The following is a 21323-nucleotide window of genomic DNA, read 5'->3' on the forward strand; positions in this document are numbered from 1 at the left end:
ACAAGCACTTGAATATTCAAATACAATCAATGTTGAATTAAAAACTCGTATTGGAAATACGATTCGAGATAATAAAATTAGCATGTAGATATTAATTTCTCTCGCTGGAACCCCAAATCGCTTGTTGAGCTTTGCGCCAATTTCAAATGTAAATTGGCAATTTGGTATGCGACGATTTACAGACTAACCGACGTTGTAGACAATGTATTTATATGTGCTTTAAAAATAACTGAAGATATTGGAAAATATATGGTTGATAGAAGAGTAATGAATTGAAAAGGTCGGTAGCTAGGCTTAGCGTTTGATTATAGATCTGAGATCGTTTACAAATCATATTTAGAGCTAAAACTAAACTTCATTTTTGTGAATTTCAATCAAATACACGAGGATACATTAAAATAGTTGAATGTTGATAGTAGATAGGGATACAACATTACTAGATGTCGTGACAAACGTTGTTCTGCTTTACTCATATCATTTAGGGGTATGACAAATAGATGTTGGATGGGCACACAAAATGTCATGAGAATCGTTCAAGCCGTTTCCAAGGACGGTATCTAACATTGGGACATGATAATTTTATATATATCTATACAGATGAGGTATCTACCTCACAAATTACTATCTAACCATACCATTTTAGCAAGCAAAAACTAAGCTGCAAAGTTTTACTAATTAAGTCCGCTAGTTTCAGCAAACATAAGTAATTTAGTTTTTGCGGCGTCCCACAAGGGACCCTTCTCGGACACTAATTGTTCCGTTAGGATTATTATGAACCGGTTATTCGCAGTGCGAAGGATTTTACGTGACGGTTTTAGATATATTGCGTTTTAAGATGAAAAGTTCAACCGTTTATGGCTATAATTTACATGTGTAAGGACGTTTTGATTGGACGTTACGTGGGCATGATTTATGTAGTTTTAAATTTCGATTTTCACACTATGTTATTGCAGTGTTTCTATTGGCTATGATTGATTTGTAAATTGGTACAAATAATAAATATTGTTAGTAATCTTTGAACGAAGAAATGAAATTAATGTGTCAATATTTTATGTCTGTTTGCTCTAGCATATCTACTACACGGCTTTACAGATTTACAAGCAACTTTATCAGGTCACTGAAATCACTCATTCGCTTCATAAACCATAATTTTACAAAGCGTTTATCTACCTTTCACATCATAAATCCACAAAAACAACTACACCTCATACATACGAATTCACGGGTCCACAAAATAAACACTTAAATTCGCATTTGGTTCACAATACGAGGATTTAAGTACACAGTATCAGCATTACAATGGCCCTTGAGTACGCTGTGGGGTGACAGGCGGGCGTCAAGGCATCATTAACGATGGATAAACATATGATTTACAAATGCTTTGGCGGGAAATGGTATGTGGGTTATGGGGGTTTTAACCGACTTCAAAAAAGGTGTAAAAATTCGAATGTAGTTTTGACTAGGTAAACCAATATTGATTCTTATTCTTATTTAAAAGTTTCCTCCCGTGCGTGTTTAGTTTACTAATTCAGAAGCCGAAATATTCATGATATTTATATTACCTAGGTATTATTTATGTTTAGTTTTTTTTTTGTTAAAGCTTCTAATAATACGAATATAGATAGTATAGTAAAAAAGTATTTAGTACATGAACTTTTCGATCCTGATAGTTCGTCATAGCAATCAACAAATCAGACATCAAATTCGCTTTATCAAAGCTGTACTTAAAAACCATATAATTTAGTATTTGACGTCAATAATTTATGTTTCAGGTGGCCTAAGCCCTTTTGATGTTAGAGCAGGCTCCAAGGAGATGTTCGTTTGCAAAAATAGCGGACCTAAATCTGACTTCTGATATATATTGTATAGATCCCAGACATCCTATAGACAGATGTTGCCAACCAGTTTTGTGGTCCCCCTCCCCGCACCCCGGTAATTAAATATGGCATACAAAGAAAAAAATAAAAATTTCCAAAACATGCCGTGTGGGGTATCAAATTAAAGAGCTTCGTAATATAATTCGTACAGTGAAATAGTTGCATGGGGGAGTGGGGGGAGCATTCAAAGATGGCGAGTATATTTTCAAGTTTATGCCAGAAATAAAGGCCTAATACAAAAAGGTCGTTGTGTTTGACAGAATGAAAAATATGGTAGAACATTCTTGAATCAGCCTCTGTGTGATTAGATTTCAAATCGGTAACTTCAGTGAAAGTTGCGCCTTGCAATTTAAAACATTTTGTGGGGTCATCAAATCCACCACATAGCTCACTTATATTATATTACGAACTATTGAATCGTAAACAATGGACTTTGGTTAATTATTGAAATTGATTTGTATTTAAGTGTCAATTGATATGTCGTAAATTAGAAATATATTACTATGTGAGTATGTGACTAACCATCTGCCCCTGCTTTGTCCGGATTGAATTAGAAATAGTAGGGATATTCAGAAATGTCGTTTCGAGAAGAAATATTTTCTATTATTATTTTTAAAGGTAAGTTGGTAGAATTAATTTTACGTAGCTGTTAAAATTTATAGAGCTGCGTTTTTCGTAAAGTTTTATTTATTAAAATATTTGTATTCGCGGAATTGGTAATTTCCTTTTATAGTAAAATTGCAAAGCTTTATAATACTTACATTCCTACATGATGCGATTACACCCGTCCAACCTGAAAACAAAGGAAATTTCATGAGAAAAATGTATTACATAATATTTAAGAATATTACTTCAAAGCTCTTAATAACTTATTATATTTACTTCTTATATTGCACGCCTCATAAGCGAAGCGTTGAGGTGGGTACTACTGTCACTTCGCGCAAAACATCTGATTTTTCAAACTTAAAATGTCTTTATGTATCATACATTGCACTTGTAAGATAATACATACACACACATATTAAGAAAAAACACTATTTTTAACGTTCATGATATTTTTGATGTCATTTTTGTTATTTAAACTAGTTAAAAAACAGTTTAAAAAAGTTCTGTCTTGGACGTCCGTGTGTCTGTATGTGCGGATCCTTTTTCTTGTTAACACGATAGCGACCGAAATACTTTACTAATCGAGTCTTTTTTTTTCTCTTACGCTTGAGTATGCTCAGGAATAGAACCCTTTCATTTTTCAGGGTCTGATTCGATGTGGTTTAATTGTTATTAAATAAACAAAAATAATAATTAATAAATATTTATTAAAAAAAAATTATGAGGCGTGCACTTTTGGATTTTCCAAATTTATTTTGTTATTATTGCTATCTCATAGGATACAACAAAAACTGTTTGGAATTTTCCTATTAATCAGGAAATAATACAAAAAAACCTCCTTACTTTTATGTTTTGCTATAAAACTAATCTAAATATATAAAAAATAGTCGTATTATGTAAATACTAAACAAGTTGATAAAATAATTAAATACTTAGTTGATTAAATGTTGATAAAATATAGTTAATTCAAAATTCAAACGACAGGGCCTACCATATAAAGTTTGACTAAAATTTTTTTTTTGTTTTATTTGTTTTAATCAATCACATTTGAAATGAAATGAAATGAAATGAAAATAAGTTACAAATAATTTGGAAAATCCAAAAGTGCACGCCTCATAATTTTTTTTTAATAAATATTTATTAATTATTATTTTTGTTTATTTAATAACAATTAAACCACATCGAATCAGACCCTGAAAAATGAAAGGGTTCTATTCCTGAGCATACTCAAGCGTAAGAGAAAAAAAAAGACTCGATTAGTAAAGTATTTCGGTCGCTATCGTGTTAACAAGAAAAAGGATCCGCACATACAGACACACGGACGTCCAAGACAGAACTTTTTTAAACTGTTTTTTAACTAGTTTAAATAACAAAAATGACATCAAAAATATCATGAACGTTAAAAATAGTGCTTTTTCTTAATATGTGTGTGTATGTATTATCTTACAAGTGCAATGTATGATACATAAAGACATTTTAAGTTTGAAAAATCAGATGTTTTGCGCGAAGTGACAGTAGTACCCACCTCAACGCTTCGCTTATGAGGCGTGCAATAAGTTACATTTCACACAAACACATTGTTATAAACAATTTATTCACATTCTTGCTATGTTTAAAAAACTTCAAAACAAACTCCAATACCAATGAAATTATAAAGCACTACCTGTGCTCCGCGGTTTCACCCACATTGCTCCGCTCTTGTTAGTCTTAGCGTGATGATATAGCCTATAGCCTTCCTCAATAAATGGGTTATCTAACACCGAAATAATTTTTCAAATCGGACCAGTAGTTCCTGAGATTAGCGCGTTGAAACAAACAAACAAACTCTTCAGCTTTATAATATAAGTATAGATATAGTATAAATAGATTATTGAAGTCCCATTGCATACAAAACAGAATATAATACAACGATAAATTCTTGATAAAGAAGCGCAGAATCCAAAGCTTAAACCCTTATTGAACATAACCTATAATAATCTCCCAGTCAACAGCGAAGCGTGACACATATGATATATTTGGGATTTCCCATCCAAGAAAAAAGGATTTGCTATCAAAACGTCGATATACTCTTTGTACAGTTTAACGGATAGGTATTATGTGATTTATATTTTTCTTGGAAAAGGCTTAATTTTGGCAATATTGCAAAGATAATATGCTGCTAATTGAGGTATTATATTTAACTAGCAGTCCCGGGGCAAACGTTGTTCTGCGTTAATCTTATCACTTCGGGGTTTTTACCCCGATGTGATAAGAGTAAGAAAAATGTCCTATTCTCAGAACTATTTATGCACACAAAATTTCATCAGAATCGGTCAAGCTGTTGAAAGTTTAATTTGGACAATACAGGACAGATTTCATGTTGCTAATTGACGTATTTTCACGGCAAACGTTGTTCTATGTTACTCTTATCACTAAGAGGTATAAAATAGATGTCCGATTCTCAGATCTATTTATATGCACTCAAAATTGCATGAGAATCGGTCAAGCCGTTTCGGAGGAGTCTTAAAAACACCGCGATACGAGCATTTCATCTAATCATTATATTTATTGAAAACAAAACAATACATTTCGAAGCTCTATTAGAAGTAAAATAAAACAGAAAATATAACGTAAACATTTTTATTGTAACTATAAGTCCCTAGAATAGACATGAAATAATATTTTACAGCTAATGTGTTTACACACTTTATCGATAAATTAATTATTGGTTTTCTATACAAAACATGACCGCCTGCTCGGTACAGTGGTTGACGCGTGAGCGTAGCACCGAGGGGTCGTGGGTTCGATTCCCGGTGGAGACGAAGAAAAAAAATAAAAAAATGTCTCGGTCTGGTAGAACACAGAAGGCTGATCACCTACTTGTCCCTAAAAAATCAGTAAAACAGATGTATGATGCATCTGTTTCTTACCCCACTAACGGGACACGGGACTTCACTTTTATACAAAACATGGAACATTTGAATCTATATGATGAATACGACTGACTGGTTGGCTTAGTTGGTAGTGACCCTGCCTTCTAAGCTAGAGGTCGTTCAATTCCCACCCAGGGTAAATATTTGTCTGATGAACATGGTTTGCTCTGTGTCTGGGTGTTAATTATCTATTTATGTATTTATTTAAAATTATAGGTAGTATATGTATGCATCAGCCATCTGGTTTCCATAACACAAGCGAAATTTTAGTATGGGATCACATCGTGCCGTGTGTGAAAATTGTCCTTGAAATATTTATTTTATTTATTCATATGGGTTGTTTAAAAACAACTAACTGTAATGCCACAAATTATTATTTATGCTTTTATGTTTTCATTTATAATTTGCAGTTTTCAAAAGCATTGAAAGTTGTCCTTTCATAGTTTTTATAAAAGGAGATTACGTGAATTAAATCAGTGTTTTATTCAGCGCCAAAATAATTATACGTTACAAAATAATATTTCCTCTCAGGCTTTGTGAATCTAAATACGTTCTAGTTTAAAATACATGGCGTTTTTATTATTTTTTATTATAACCATGTAGTTCGTTATCCCTTTGTAAAGTTTTCAGTCGGAATTAAAAATGTATAGATTTATACTATTTATGCATACATTGAAACATTTATGCAACTGTGAAATATGAAGGCGAATATTTTGATAACATTATGGTTTTAATATTTGTGTTTTGTTAATTTGGACAAGAGTTACAGTTTGGATTATGTTATTTTTGGGGCTTCTCTGAAAAACGATAAAAGATGAAATTAATGTATTTATTTATATTGAAAAGCTATAGTTTAGTTTATGTATCATCTGTTATGTACAAAATACATTAATGAAATTAACGATAAAACTGTAATTCGCTGTATTAACCATTTTTGTAGCAATCGTAGTAAGAGATGGTTAATAAAAATAGGTTTTGGATAAAAAGGGTAAACAAACAGTACTTCCGAGAAACCTACTGATGTGTTTATTTATAGAAATGCTTAGTAAATCTCGTATTGTGTTTGAACCAATTGTTAAGGTCTAACAATAGCTTTGACGATTAACATTGATAAGCGAAAAAAGGCTCTGAGAACCTTCATGTCTTTTCCTGTCTATTTGAAATCATGATGTGAAACTTATTAGTTTGATGTCTCTTTGTATCTGTAATATCAGGTTCTAAATAGAGAAGCTATTTGTTTTAGGAAGGCTGCTCAGAAATAGTACCTATGTATATTATACATTTTTATTTTTGCCAATAATGTTTTATTTATCTTCTAACCTGTTATTAAATGTTATATATAATATTAATGCAATCTACGTTACTAACAGTAAAGTTGCAGATTTTTACAGTAAAATATATATTTTTTACGGTCGAAGAGATTATGCGTTTAATCATTAAAAATAAAAAAACAAATCTTTCCTCTTTAAATGTTTAGATGAGAGTGTCGATCAATAATATTTTCTATCGTTTGAATCGCTCTATGTATTAAAGACTCTATATTTTTAACCTTAATCTAGATAAATCTTCATAAAGCATAACAAAATATCACCTTATACGAAGATTCAAAATGTATAACCTCAATCAAAATTTCAATCTCAAATTCGTAAGGAATTGCAATATAAACTCTTGTTAATGTTTATTTTTCATTTCGACCTCCCGCTTGAGGAATCCCGGCATTATTTATTTTTTAAACAACTTCTCCGGGACGGACAAATAAAATAACATCCAACCATCTTGGGGAAACTATGAAAATATGATTATTGACTTTTCTTTCTGATTTTCTAATATTTTTTACTAGCTGTGCTGTGCGGTTTTGCCCGCAGTGCTCCGCTCTTTTTGGTCTTAGCGTGATGATATATAGCCTTCCTTGATAATTGGGCTATCTAACACTAAAATAATTTTTCAAATAGGACCAGTAGTTCTTGAGATTAGCGCGTCCAAACAAACAAACTCTTCAGCTTTATAATATTAGTATAGATTAGATTAGTATAGATAAATTAAATGGATGGATGTATGGATGTTTGTTGCTCGAGCACGGCACTATTGAATAGATTTTGATGAAATTTTGCAGTATTGAAGTTTATGTACAACACACATAATATACTACAGAAGTACAAAATCATTGTTTTGTAATATCAATCTTACTTTGTATTGTATGCCAACCAATCAACCAATGTGTAGGTACATTAATTATTATATTATGCGTTGTACAATTATTTGCATTAAATATATTAAACAGTTATTTGTGTTTATTTCAGTATTATTCCATCACAACCGTCCCTTGAGATAACAATATCAGGTAAGTATAGTAAATAATATTTTTCTATCGTTCCATTACCCAGTTAGTTCATTTAATAAAGAAAGTTATATAATAACAACAATAGTAGACGTGAAAAAATATGAAACATTCCTTTTGAAAGCGAACAAAGTTGAATTGAATTTAGTTTAGATAATTAAAACTATAAACGATATAAAAAGTACTAAACTCAAAGCATTACATTGCCTCCATAAAGCAACCTCAACATCAATTATAGATAACATTATAAGTAATAGATAACATCGAGGTTTAATTGTTGGTGTGAACGTGGAAACATACGGGACAATGTTGGTTGAATTAACGTGAAGTTTTTTAAGGCGGCCTTGTCAAGGTTAGGTGTACCAATATACTTTATGTTATAACCAACAAATATTGTATGACAAATGAAATTAACATTAAATAACATTAAATATATTGTCCATTGTCGATATTCTTGACATCTGCATCAATTCTCACATTTCACAAAAAAAGCAAGTTAATTATTTAGCAAGAAATGTAGAGCATCAAAGATGATAAAAGGTATACAAATTTTTATTTACTGATCATTAAACTCCATCTTAATATTATAATAATAACATTTAGAATCAACCACAATATAGGTAAATCGAACATTGAATATAAACGGAACGTTCAAAGACCGAGATATTACCCGTCCGTTTTCTAGTCTGCGTGTGGTCACAACCATCTTCTCGATTAGAATCGTAGTCGATAATCGATTGAACGAATTAAACGGAAGCCGATCCGATAAATTTTATTGACCGGTAATGCTGCCCGTTATTTATCGATTCGATTCGCGATAACACTGTAAAATTCCGATTTAGGCAATTTGTAGCGACACGGATGCAAAATTTGGGATCAGATTTACGGTTCACGGTAGAGAGAATTATAAATGAATTTCACGAATTATTTCAGGTTATTTTTTGGAATTGTGTACCTAGGTACGGGAGCCAGGAACAGATTTTATGACCAAGTTCCTCTCAAGCGGTAATTAGTAAAATGCATCAAAGTATAGTATTATGAAGCCTCGTGAACGTCAGCTGGAGCTCGGTTGGGGGTAAGAGCGGTTGTAGCCTCCCGTATCAGCTGACGGTTTTTCCACCAAGATACAGCCAGCTGACCTATATATTTATCCACAGTTACATATAAGCTATCATCAGGTAAATTTTTGTTTGAGAGGAAATCACGGAAAATAAATTTTTCTTTAAATTTAACTTTCATGTTCGAGACACCAGCTGACGTATAATACACCATGTTGTAACCAGCTGATTATTTTTTTTCGTTGAGATATTGGGTTAGCTACAATTTGACAAATTTTTAGCTGAGAGGAAATGAATGAATGATTGTATTTTTTTTCCTACGTGCGTGGGAGGCTACAACCGCTCACCCCCCCAACCGAGCACCAGCTGACGTTCACGAGGCTTTATAATACTATACTCTGAGGCGTCTGACGAATTATCTATTGAGAGGAAATAATTAACCAAATTTGCACCTGGCTCCCGTACCATATGCTATTTCGTATTTTTTTGTTTATGCTACTTAAAACTCATCTGATCCCATTTTTATTTATAGTCTGTTTGATAGAGTTAAGGAAAACAAACTCATTATTTTTTTTGATAATTTAGGACTTTGAATAAAACCACTAATAAAAAAAAAAACAAAGTACTAGGTACTTCAAAACACCTATAATTGCTTAGGTATAGAAAAATAATATATTATTTTTGTGTAAAGTAATATCCATACTAATATTATAAATGCGAAAGTAACTCTGTCTGTCTGTCTGTTACTCAATCACGCCTTAACTACTGAACCAATTTGCATGAAATTTGGTATAGAGATATTTTGATACCCGAGAAAGGACATAGGCCACTTTTTATTGCGAAATATCTATACATATAATAAAATCGTAGGAAAGTCAAAACTGTACATTGAATATTTTTTTAAAAGAATACATAATCCATGATCTATAATCGATATAGAAGCCAAAAACATAGTTTTTAGAATTTTTGTCTGTTTGTCTGTTTGTCTGTTTGTCTGTTTGTCTGTATGTTTGTCCAGGCTAATCTCGAAAAGTACTGCATAGATTGACTTCAAATTTTGCATGAATATTACTAACAGGTCGGGTGAGGCTTTTTTAAACATATTATCATGCTATCACCTCCGGGGGAGGAGCTGTGAACCTTTTTTTTTCTTACGTATTCCGTGTATTACGACAGCGTACAATCTAAAGACTCATGTTTAAATGTTGGTTTCGGGTAAGCTATGCTATTATCTAGCTTTACACAATAAAAACTATGTCATTTACGTAATTTGGGCAGAGAATCAGTTTAATGAATTTATTAGTATACAAATTTGAAACAGCGCCATCTATGAGATTTCGTAAAAATCAAATCAATCTACATGTTAACACTACTGAACACAATGTTAAAAATTAATAATTTAAATATAATTATGTTATTTATTTATTTAACTCTTTAACCCATATCTTCCCTTCCCTATAAGGTGCGCATATAATTCGTGTGAATATACTACATTTTTAAAAGTGAGGGTAGATGTTTATTATTTTAAGTCAAACTAGACACCATTACAGTTAATCTAATATTGATTGTGTTCATTGGTTACATTTTTAAAAATCTTCGTGTTTTAAAAATTGGATAACGAGGCGGGACTCGAACCAGCATTCTTTAGTGGTCGAATTTTTTCTATTCTTTATAAATTTATTGTTTATGAATTTATATTTATAAACAATAATACAAAAAGGTTAGTTCGTTGATAATTATTATTCCTTCATCATTTACATGTTGTAAGTAAAAATATACTTTGACTGTTAATACTTTTGTTCAGAATTTACCTGTATGATTATTGCTTGGTAATTAATATATTTTCATGTCGTATACCTAATTAAAAACATAAGTTTGATGTGAAACTAGCTGGATTTATTTTTACACACTCACAGTCTTATATTTTGTGTTAATGTTAAAATAGTATTAATAGTGTAAATCATTATATTTTTTCTCAATTAAAAATAATTCCTTTTTTCTGATGTTGGCATCGAATTAAACCGCGCTGTCGTTTCGTTCACAAAAAGTGATGTTATGAGGACCGAATATGTAGCCACCTCAACTTACGGAAACGAGAGTAACCTGCGTTGTCTGTTAGTTATTGTATAGTCGAATTTAACGTTACATGGAAATTGGAATCTAAATATATGTATACTTATATACTTATATTAAATCTGTAGAAGTCAATTCTGTACATGAAATATATTTCCTAAATAACTATCACGAGGTGATTAGGGATCGACACTGACGCCAAAAATTTTTGTCCGTCTGTCTGTCTGTATAACCGTTATACAAACAAAAACTACTCGACGGATTTAAACGAAACTTGGTTCAATTATTTTTCATATTCGTGAGCAGAGCAGTAACTCCATATTTAAGCTTTCGTCGCGTGTGCAACCTTAATGGTTAAAGCTACACAGAAATCAAGTATGAAAGAAATGTTCTCCATATTATATAAAAAATATCTCCCGACATCATAAATGTCTATCTTTTATGGTTGAGCTTAGGGGTTCAAAGCTTTCTGATTACATTTGTCTACTAGCTGTGCCCGCGACTTCGTCCGCGTGGAATAGTGACTATGGGACCTATGACCATGGGCTCAGGGTGGGGCAACAATAATTTTTTTTATTTTCATGCTTCCACTCCCACGTTCACTCCCAGGCCCACGCCAACGCACACGCCCACTCCCCTTCACAATTGGTACCTACCAGATCAAAGCCAGGGTAAGCGCCCCACCCAGCCCCACCGTGGCTACGCCCATGCTGAATTACTACTTAACATACAATTATTGAGTAAATACGTACTACCATAAATAATTAAAAGAATTGTTATTAAAATTTCTTACTAAACTGAGCTAAAAAACTTACGTACCAACTTATTAAAGAAAATCAAGAAATGAAATGCCTAACCTATACCAAATAGTTACTACATAATATTGTAATTAAAAATTATGATTAGTAGATATATAATATCGAAAATCAAAAAAGAAATGCCTAACTAATTCTACGTAAAATTTCTTTTAAATTATGTCATATTATTTTTTAGGAACCAGGGGGGGAGAGGAGCAAATTCTATTTCCTTCCTTTCTTAAATGGATGTTTTTAATAATGTATGGTGTAGCCCGTGTAGCCACTGATCAGCTTAATCGATACTCAATTTTTATCAAATCCAGCAACAAATCCAAATTAGATGTTTCCTGTCTCACGCACGTAACTAAAGGCTGAAGAGAGAGAGAGGGAGCACGTAACTAAACCGTTTAGACGAAGAAAAGTGTATAGAAAAAGGAATAAATAATTTCATAAACTTCCCGACGATCTTTAAAAATAAATTATTATATCATTTTTTTCATTCCCACCTTTACCCCTATGTAGGTATAATAAGTGGATGAACCGATTTTGATACAATTTATCTAAGAACCAGCGTCGGAAAATAATGCTGCCTAACAAAAAAAAAGCCGCATCTAATTCGGTTTACCTGTTAGCCAGCTACGGTGCCATAGACAGACACACACACACACAGAAATACATAGCAGTCAAACACATAACACCCGTCTTTTTGCGTCGGGGGTTAAAAATATAGTTTATATAGTTAGAAGTAACCATAATGTTAATTTGACCCCGCCCCCCCCCCCTACTACCTCAGCTTACCCCCAAACCCTTGGGGAATTTTGATATGATCACCTGGACATGTAAAGGAATAACTGTAGCGTACATATAACAGATAAATTACGTTTTATCGTACACTGTACAGTGTACAATAGAATGCCTTAGCAAATGTTCGCCGTGATTACTTAAATGGCCATAACTTTTTTATTTATGAAACGATTGATATAAAATAAACACTAAATGTTAAATGAAGATTACCAGAATACATTAGTGAAAACCGCATCTAAATCGGATGAGCCGTTTCTGAGATTAGCGTGCACAAACATACAGACAAACAGACAAAAAATTTTTTAACTACAGTTTTGGGTTCAAGATCGATTTAATAATAACACCTGCTATTTTTTTTCTACATATTTTCATTGTACAGACATCGCTTTTCCACAATTTTATTATATGATGATGATTGATGATTATAACACTCTCAGTCCGTTTTAACTTAATTTTTATTCACTCGCATCAGTGCTACCTAAAAAATCTTTATATCGAAATTCGAGCAAAGCTAAGAAAATGAGAAATAAGAGTTCTCAAGGATCGTTAGAGGTAAGAGGCTTACTATTGACCGAAAACAACATGTGTTATGCCGAGAACCTGAAACCGCTTCACAACGAGAATTGCCTGTGAGACCGAAACCTTCACTGAGAGGCTATAACGTCTCACAGCTGATCGCAAATGGCATATTTTATCTCGATAATCTGAAACTTTTACTCAATATGAAGACCGTTTGACAAATGATAGGGTGCACCATAATATTATTCGATCTCTTGAAGATGAACATGAGCATAAGCAATGACTAGAGTAGGGACGCGAATATTACCATTATTTGAGACAAGATTATTTGAGACAAGTACGTTTAATAAGTTTGTTTAATGAAAGATTAAGAATTGAAACTATTTGGTCTCTTGAAACGGACGAATAGCGAGAGGCCCGTCTTACTGTAGACAGATTTCGACAGTCTTAATGACTTAGAGGTAAACATAGAAGATCAATCTATCTACGAGTTCGGTGGTGTGGTCCGACAAATATAAAAGTGGGTTTGCTTATAACCTCACAATTGATTACAGATCATCTTCTGTAGAGTCGGCTTTCGTTTGAAGATATACCAGAACCTTTGAAATCACTACTTTTAGAGGAACATGTGCAATCTAAACAGTTCTTAGACAATATTCGCTCTTATAGTAGTGCGTTTTAAATGATCCTTTGGTGCTCAACAATTACACGACTCGACAAAAAAATTTTCGTTCTTTGTCCTAAAGTTTATACTATTATTTTCCAGTTAGTTATGCACAAAAACGAAAAGAAAATACCTTTTTTCGGTATAAAGTTTGCTTTTGTGATAGTTATAATAATAATACTAATTTTTCAATTTTTTCATAAATTTTAATTTTTTAAAAAGACCGCGCGGTGAGAGTGGGATATTAACGTTTACACTGTGCCGCTAGATGGCACCCGAGTGGTAAACAACCATCAGGTATTATTTACAAGCCCAGAATAACTTAAAATGTCGTCACGGAAGTGCAAATACGATGCTGATGCATTTTGTTTTATATGTGGTCAATTTATTAAAGTTCGAGACGTGAAATATGCTAAAGACATCTCACGTTCTCTGTGAAGCCTATGAAGCATATTTTGACTGTCCTGTACGGAATCAAGATAAGCCATGGGCTCCACATGTTGCTTGTAGATATTGTAAAAGGTGTTTGGAAGGAAAGGCAAATTCCAATTACAAATTTTAAGGCCATGGGCTGCAGGATGTCATTAAAAGTACATATGCTGCATGCTCATTTGGATAAATTTAAAAACAATATGGGAGCCTATTCCGAAGAGCAAAGAGAACGTTTCCATCAGGACATCATGAATTTTGAACAACGCTATCAAGGCCAATACAATGAAAACATGATGGGCGACTATATTTGGGGTTTATAGAGAGAAAGTAGCTATGAACATAAAAGAAAAAGTAAAAGTGTGCACTTTTAAGTTATTTTCCACTTCTCTGTAAGCTAATTTGATAGTAAAACTTAATAAAAATAATAAACATTTTTATTTCAATAGTTTTATTTTCAATAAAAAATTAAAATCCGAGATTTTTAAAAATTTCCTTCAATCAGTCTTCTAAGCACAAAAGCAAAGTTTTTCATGCCATATATTTTTTTTCCGTCTAATTACGACCTAAACTACGAAATTTAATGCTTTGCAATCAAAGTCAAATTTCATGGTGACCCGTTGTTATCAGAGGATCCTTTCATGCTTACTTTTAAGATACAAGGTCAAGTTTATCATTTGATAGGATCCCTTTTGCCTGAAGGCCAACCTAAGTTTCTTCAAATATATTTTGTATTCGACTATTCGTTTAAAATATTACAATTTTTCCTACAGTAGGGCGACGAATGTATTTTCGCATAGTAACGGAGGGGAACTCACGGGGGGTCGAGTGACGCGGGCCACGTACCACAAACATGCTTAGTTTGTTGTACCAAGCGCGAAAGAAAGTCATCGTGTTTTAGTAAAATTACTATGTAAACTATAACGTAATTTAATACTTAGGTACATATTATATAATGATGCGCTCAAACTGTTAATCTACATTTAACTAATTTAGATTATTATTTGAATTACTAAGTAATGTAGAATTTAAATCAAATTCACTCATGTTTTCCTCAGATTTTCGATGTCCTCCGATTTTAAGATTTTCTTATCAGAGTATTCAATTTTAATGTAGTTAATTTTTATAAGAGACAATTAAGAACATTCAAAAATAAAGTGTCACGTATTTTTTTTAAACGACGAATGACGAAAACGACGTAATCGCGGACGAAGTCGCGGGCAACAGCTAGTGTACAATAATATTATGTAGTAGTTAATAATATCAAATCTTTTTTATTTCTTACTTTTCCGTTTTTGAAGTCGGTTGTTTTTAACGCAGTTATTTTTATTTAATACTTTTTAGTGTATTTTTCAACACGAATCAAACGAGCCCAAACTCGATAAAGTTGAGTCAATATATTACTGAGTTCCTATGGCCACCTTCCGATTCCATCATCAAATCAGCTTCATGTCATGATAATGTTTCATCGCTATCAAATTTACATACGTATACAAAATTTCAGCTCAATCGGTTACCGGGAAGTGAATCAAAGTTACTTGCTACATATCAACTTAGTCATCGAGTACAGACAAAAAAATGCTCATAAAATAAAAACTACTGGGCCTATCCGAAAAATAAAATTATGGGACCAATTCGACACCATCCCGCATCGAACAAAAAAAGAATCACGTAAATCGGTTCAGAAACCTCGGAGTAATCGGTGTACATACATAAAAAAAAATATATACCGGCCGAATTGATAACCGCATAAAATCGCATGGAGAGCTTAATTTTCATAAAAAGCTCTAATCGCACGGAAAGCTTTATATTCACAAAAAGCTCTATTCGCACGGAGAGCTTAATTTTCACAAAAAGCTCTAATCACACGGAAAGCTTAATTTTCACAAGAAGCTCTAATCACACAGAGAGCTTAATTTTCACAAAAAGCTCTAATCGCACGGAAAGCTTAATTTTCACAAAAAGCTCTAATCGCACGGAGAGCTTAATTTTCACAAAGAGCTCTAATCCCATTGAGAGCTTAATTTTCACAAAAATCTCTATGCGCACGGAAAGCGTAATTTTCACAAAAAAACTCTAATCGCACGGAGCTTTATTTTCACAAAAAAACTCTCATCACACGGAGAGCTTAATTTTTCTCATTAAGCTCTAATCGCACGGAAAGCTTAATTTTCACAAAAAGCTCTAATCGCACGGAGAGCTTAATTTTCACAAAAAGCTCTAATCGCATGGAGAGCTTAATTTTCACAAAAAGCTCTAATCGCACGGAGAGCTTAATTTTCACAAAAAGCTCTCATCGCACGGAGAGCTTAATTTTCACAAAAAACTAATCGCACGGAAAGCTTAATTTTCATAAAAAGCTCTAATCGCACGGAGAGCTTAATTTTCACAAAAAGCTCTAAACGCATGGAGAGCTTAATTTTCACAAAAAGCTCTAATCGCACGGAGAGCTTAATTTTCACAAAAAGCTCTAATCGCATGGAGAGCTTAATTTTCACAAAAAGCTCTAATCGCACGGAGAGCTTAATTTTCACAAAAAGCTCTATTCGCACGGAAAGCTAAATTTTCACAAAAAAGCTCTAATCGCACGGAGAGCTTAATTTTCACAAAAAACTAATCGCACGGAAAGCTTAATTTTCACAAAAAGCTCTAATCGCACGGTGAGCTTAATTTTCACAAAAAGCTCTAATCGCATGGAGAGCTTAATTTTCACAAAAAGCTCTATTCGCACGGAAAGCTAAATTTTCACAAAAAAGCTCTTAATCGCACGGAGAGCTTAATTTTCACAAAAAGCTCTAATCGCACGGAGAGTTTAATTTTCACAAAAGCTCTAATCGCACGGAGAGCTTAATTTTCACAAAAAGCTCTAATCGCACGCAGAGCTAAATTTACATTAAAGGCTCTTATCGCACGGAGAGCTTAATTTTCATAAAAAGCTCTAATCGCACGGAAAGCTTAATATTCACTAATAAAAATAACTGCGTTAAAAACAACCGACTTCAAAAACGGAAAAGTAAGAAATAAAAAGGATTTGACATTATTATTTACTACATATTATTTATATGTGCTATTTATTAAAAAGGTTTGATGTCGGTGCACGGGCTTAATACTTAAGTGCTTAATGTTCGGCACCAACTTCAAACTTATTTTATAAATAGCACATCCATACTAATATTATAAATGCGAAAGTAACTCTGTCTGTCTGTCTGTTACTCAATCTACTGAACCAATTTGCATGAAATTTGGTATAGAGATATTTTGATACCCGAGAAAGGACATAGGCCACTTTTTATTGCGAAATATGTACCACGGGCGAAGCCGGGGCGGACCGCTAGTATACTTATAAAATATATGAACATACATAATATTATAAATATGAACATTTATTCAAAAGTTAACTACTGTTAATAATAACCATTAATTAATGAATAAATTAAACAATTAATCTACACTAATAGAAACAAAGTACTAGGCTATCAGAAATCCCAAGTGTTACTATCAAAGCACTGTTTCAAGGATTATTCCGCTCTTGTTTACATTTCACTGAAGTGGATTAGGGAAAATTATTCTGCTATTGTAGCTGGACATGATAATATTTTAGTTATTTAAAATATACATTAACTAGCTTTTCGCCCGCGGCTTCGACCGCTTTGTTTTAAACCTAAATTATATACTAAAACCTTCCTCTAGAATCACTCTATAAATAGATAGAGAGGTTTTTATAATATAAAACCGCATCAAAATCCGTTGCGTACCTACTACCTACATAGGGATGTAGGGACGGAGAAGCATACGTTCATAAAGATAATACAGACTTATATGGAAGTAAATATAAAACAAAATTCTTCATGACAATAGTACACAGACATTACGAATTAACTTCAATTCAATATGGTTTAGGTACCTATGCCTAAATCAACAAATAAAGATAATAGACTTAAGTTATTGTAATAATTTGTAAGAATAATTTCAATAAATAATAATAAAAAAAAATCCCTAAAACAAATGGGCTGATTTTGATAGATTTTGTCAAGCAAATAGCTGTTCTACAACTTATAGAGACGTCTACTTATTCGTTATATTGCAAAAACTCATGTTTAATGATAATATTTCGGTACATTTTTGCAAATACTAGTATACGATGTTTTTTGTCTTGTTACAAAATATTTTTCAGCGTTACTGAATGAACTAATAGTTATTTCGTGGAATTTTTTAATCCTTTCAAATGGATATATTTTTATCTGTTTTAAATGTATTTAAAACAAAACAACGATTGATATAAATACACATTATTATAATTTAATTATGAACTCATGAAATTATTGTTTGAATTAAAATAAATAATGGAGGTATGCTAACTAATTATTCGTCTCATAATGTTTGCGCATAGTTTTGATGATTTCGTCCCAAACAAACAGTGTAATGTAATGAAACTCGATTGTTTTGTTTGTACTTATATGAAATTAATACTAGTTGTGAAAATGGTTGACAAAATGGTATTTTATAGGCGAAAATGTAAAATATTATGAAATACTTAGAGGCGTTATTTTAATTAGCTTTACTGTTTTTTTACTATTTATACTTTTTCATGTAATATTGAAATACTTAAATCATCACAAAGTGAAATAATAAAGTAAATTTTTAGAAAAAAAACAAAAACCGACTTCAAGACTATACCTATATGTACATTGTACAAATTTAAATAATTTCTGATAAACAGTGTATATGCCTACAAAATTTGAGGGTTTCCCTCGATTTTCCCGGGATACCATCATCAGATCCTGACCTGGTGCCAATGGGACCACCTCTGACGTATGATCTACCAAATAAAAAAATAATTATTCAAATCGGTTTATAATTGCCGGAGTAATCGCGTAACAAATATACAAAAAAAAAAAAAAATACTGTCGAATTGAGAACCTCCTCCTTTTTTGAAGTCGGTTAAAAAATATTGCAATACCGTCACGTCATGTAGTAAAGCGATGATTTTGGTATCTTTGTATCTTGCCAAAGAAGTTTCACTTCTGACACGTGTGCTCGATACACACGCTCTTTTTATATATTTTCTGTCTAAATACTCGTTTGGAGTTTTAAGCTATTATTTTGCTAGAGATAACTCTTAAAAAAAGTATATATTAATATTTATGCTGTATGATGATGATTATCCAAACAATATTTTAATATCAAATCGTTTCAAAAATAATACCGATTAATGCAATATACTAAAAAGGTTTGATTTACGAGAGTAACTTTTATCAAGCCTCAAATATTTCACTCTATATTATGATTTAAAATGAAACATTCAAATCATACCGACAGATTTCGATATCATCAATGTTACTAAAATATCGTTTATACGACTGATTTTTAATCAAATAATATTTTTTTATTTTTGCTATTTTGGCAAGTCAAACACGTTTCTATGGTTTTATTATAACAGTTCTTCAATAGGTTTAGTTAGTATGTTTGATCAATTTTACCCGAAATAAACTAAATAATACAAAAATGGAATGTGTTATGAAGGTGTTATGATTTATAAGTCGGAGACGAGTTGTTTGAATGTATTTAATATTTCAAACGTATAATCGCTTCAATTATGTTATAATATTATAGTTATTAGTTATACTAATTTTATTATAAAAGTGATTTCAGTCGTTAGAATTGCATCCAAATTGTCAAATAAAATATACTATTCTTAAGTACATTATCTTATAAAGTGGCTTGTATAGGTACTACGCGAAACTTTGAGCCGCGGGTATCCAATAATATTACATAAAGAAACATCAATAACTAACACCAACGCATCAAATTGCAATATTGCACAAAATCATTTGACATATTGCTACACGACAAAAATAGATTGACATGTCGTAACGATATCGTGTCAACGATTGTTGCGAACACGTTGACGTCACAGCGCGACAATTATTTTATTTCACTGCACACACAAATCGTATTGAGTACTCAGTAATTGCTGTCCAATTATGTCAGTTGATAGTGCAGTTTTATGCGTGTTTTCATCAATATTACATCGTTGTTAGTTTCCAAATATGATCCATTTATTAACGGTATCACTATTATCATATTTGAAATAGGTATGTATATTTATTTTTGAGAGACGTACACTAAGTAGGTATTATAATTTTAAATCTAAAACTTTGTAGTATTCAATTTTGATTTATAAACATAATACCGTACCGGAGAAACATAGAACCAGATATAAAAACCAATGCAACACTATAAATTCAGCAACAGTTTTAGATAAAAATCTTACTTTTCCGCTCCTGTTGGTCTTAGCATGATGATGCCTATATTACTCGTGGATAATGTAGCTTTCGAATGGTGAAAGAATTTTTAAAATCAGTCCAGTAGTTTATGAGCCTATTCATTACAATCAAACAACTTTAAATTGGTTTCAGAGCTATCTGACTAATAGATCCCAATGTGTAAAGGTTGATGATCTAGTAAGCAGTGAGGTTTTAAATTCAGGTTATGGTATTCCGCAAGGAAGTACTATTGCTCCAATTTTATTCCTAATTTACATAAACCCACTGTGCAATTTGTCTATTCCGCAAGCAGATATTACCATGTTCGCAGATGACACGGTATTGCTATTCCATCACAAGACGTGGCCCGAAGTCAAAAAATCGACCGAAAGTGGTCTAACCGCTGTATCAAAATGGCTAGAGGACAACCTTTTATCCCTAAACGCTAAAAAATCCAATCTTATATGTTTTGCCAAAACCAAAATTACCCTACCAAAAAGTGACTTCAATATCAGAATTCATACATACCCCTGCAATAGACAGAGTCTGGATGGTAACAGTTGTAATTGCCAAAGCTTAACACGTGTTGAACAGTGCAAATATCTGGGTATCCAGATTGATCACCATCTAAGGTGGTTACCTCATGCTAACTATCTAGCTACGAAAGTTCGTCGATTAGTTCATATATTTAAAAACCTTAACTCGGTAGCTAACAAGGACATCCTTATACTAACATATAAAGCCTTATGTGAAAGCGTTCTACGTTACTGTATTTGCACGTGGGGGGGTATGGCGAAATCACACCTCCTTCCAGTTGAACGAGCACAACGATGTTTAATTAAAGTCGCGCTTAAACTGCCATTTAGACACCCTTCTGTTGAACTATATAAAGAAGGACTTGTTGAGCTTAGTGTCCGTAAGTTGTACATTTTGTGTCTGTTACAAAGATTTCATATAGGTACTGTTCCCACCTTACAGAA

At 32.4% G+C, this 21323-nt stretch overlaps 1 protein-coding gene across 1 annotated transcript in view; it reads right to left on the reverse strand.

Annotated features, from left to right (window-relative positions):
* side-IV (sidestep IV transmembrane protein) overlaps window positions 1-21323 on the reverse strand; it is a 238471-nt gene that overhangs the window by 134381 nt on the left and 82767 nt on the right. The window contains exon 3 of the mRNA XM_090112285.1: window positions 2639-2670. The gene's annotated coding sequence lies outside the window, so the exon portion shown is untranslated. The remainder of the gene's footprint in view (window positions 1-2638; window positions 2671-21323) is intronic.

This window comes from Colias eurytheme, chromosome 18 (genome assembly GCF_061535395.1).
Source record: "Colias eurytheme isolate Ceu_HAF_F1 chromosome 18, ilColEury1 Martin Lab GWU primary, whole genome shotgun sequence".
Classification (NCBI taxonomy): Eukaryota; Metazoa; Arthropoda; class Insecta; order Lepidoptera; family Pieridae; genus Colias; species Colias eurytheme.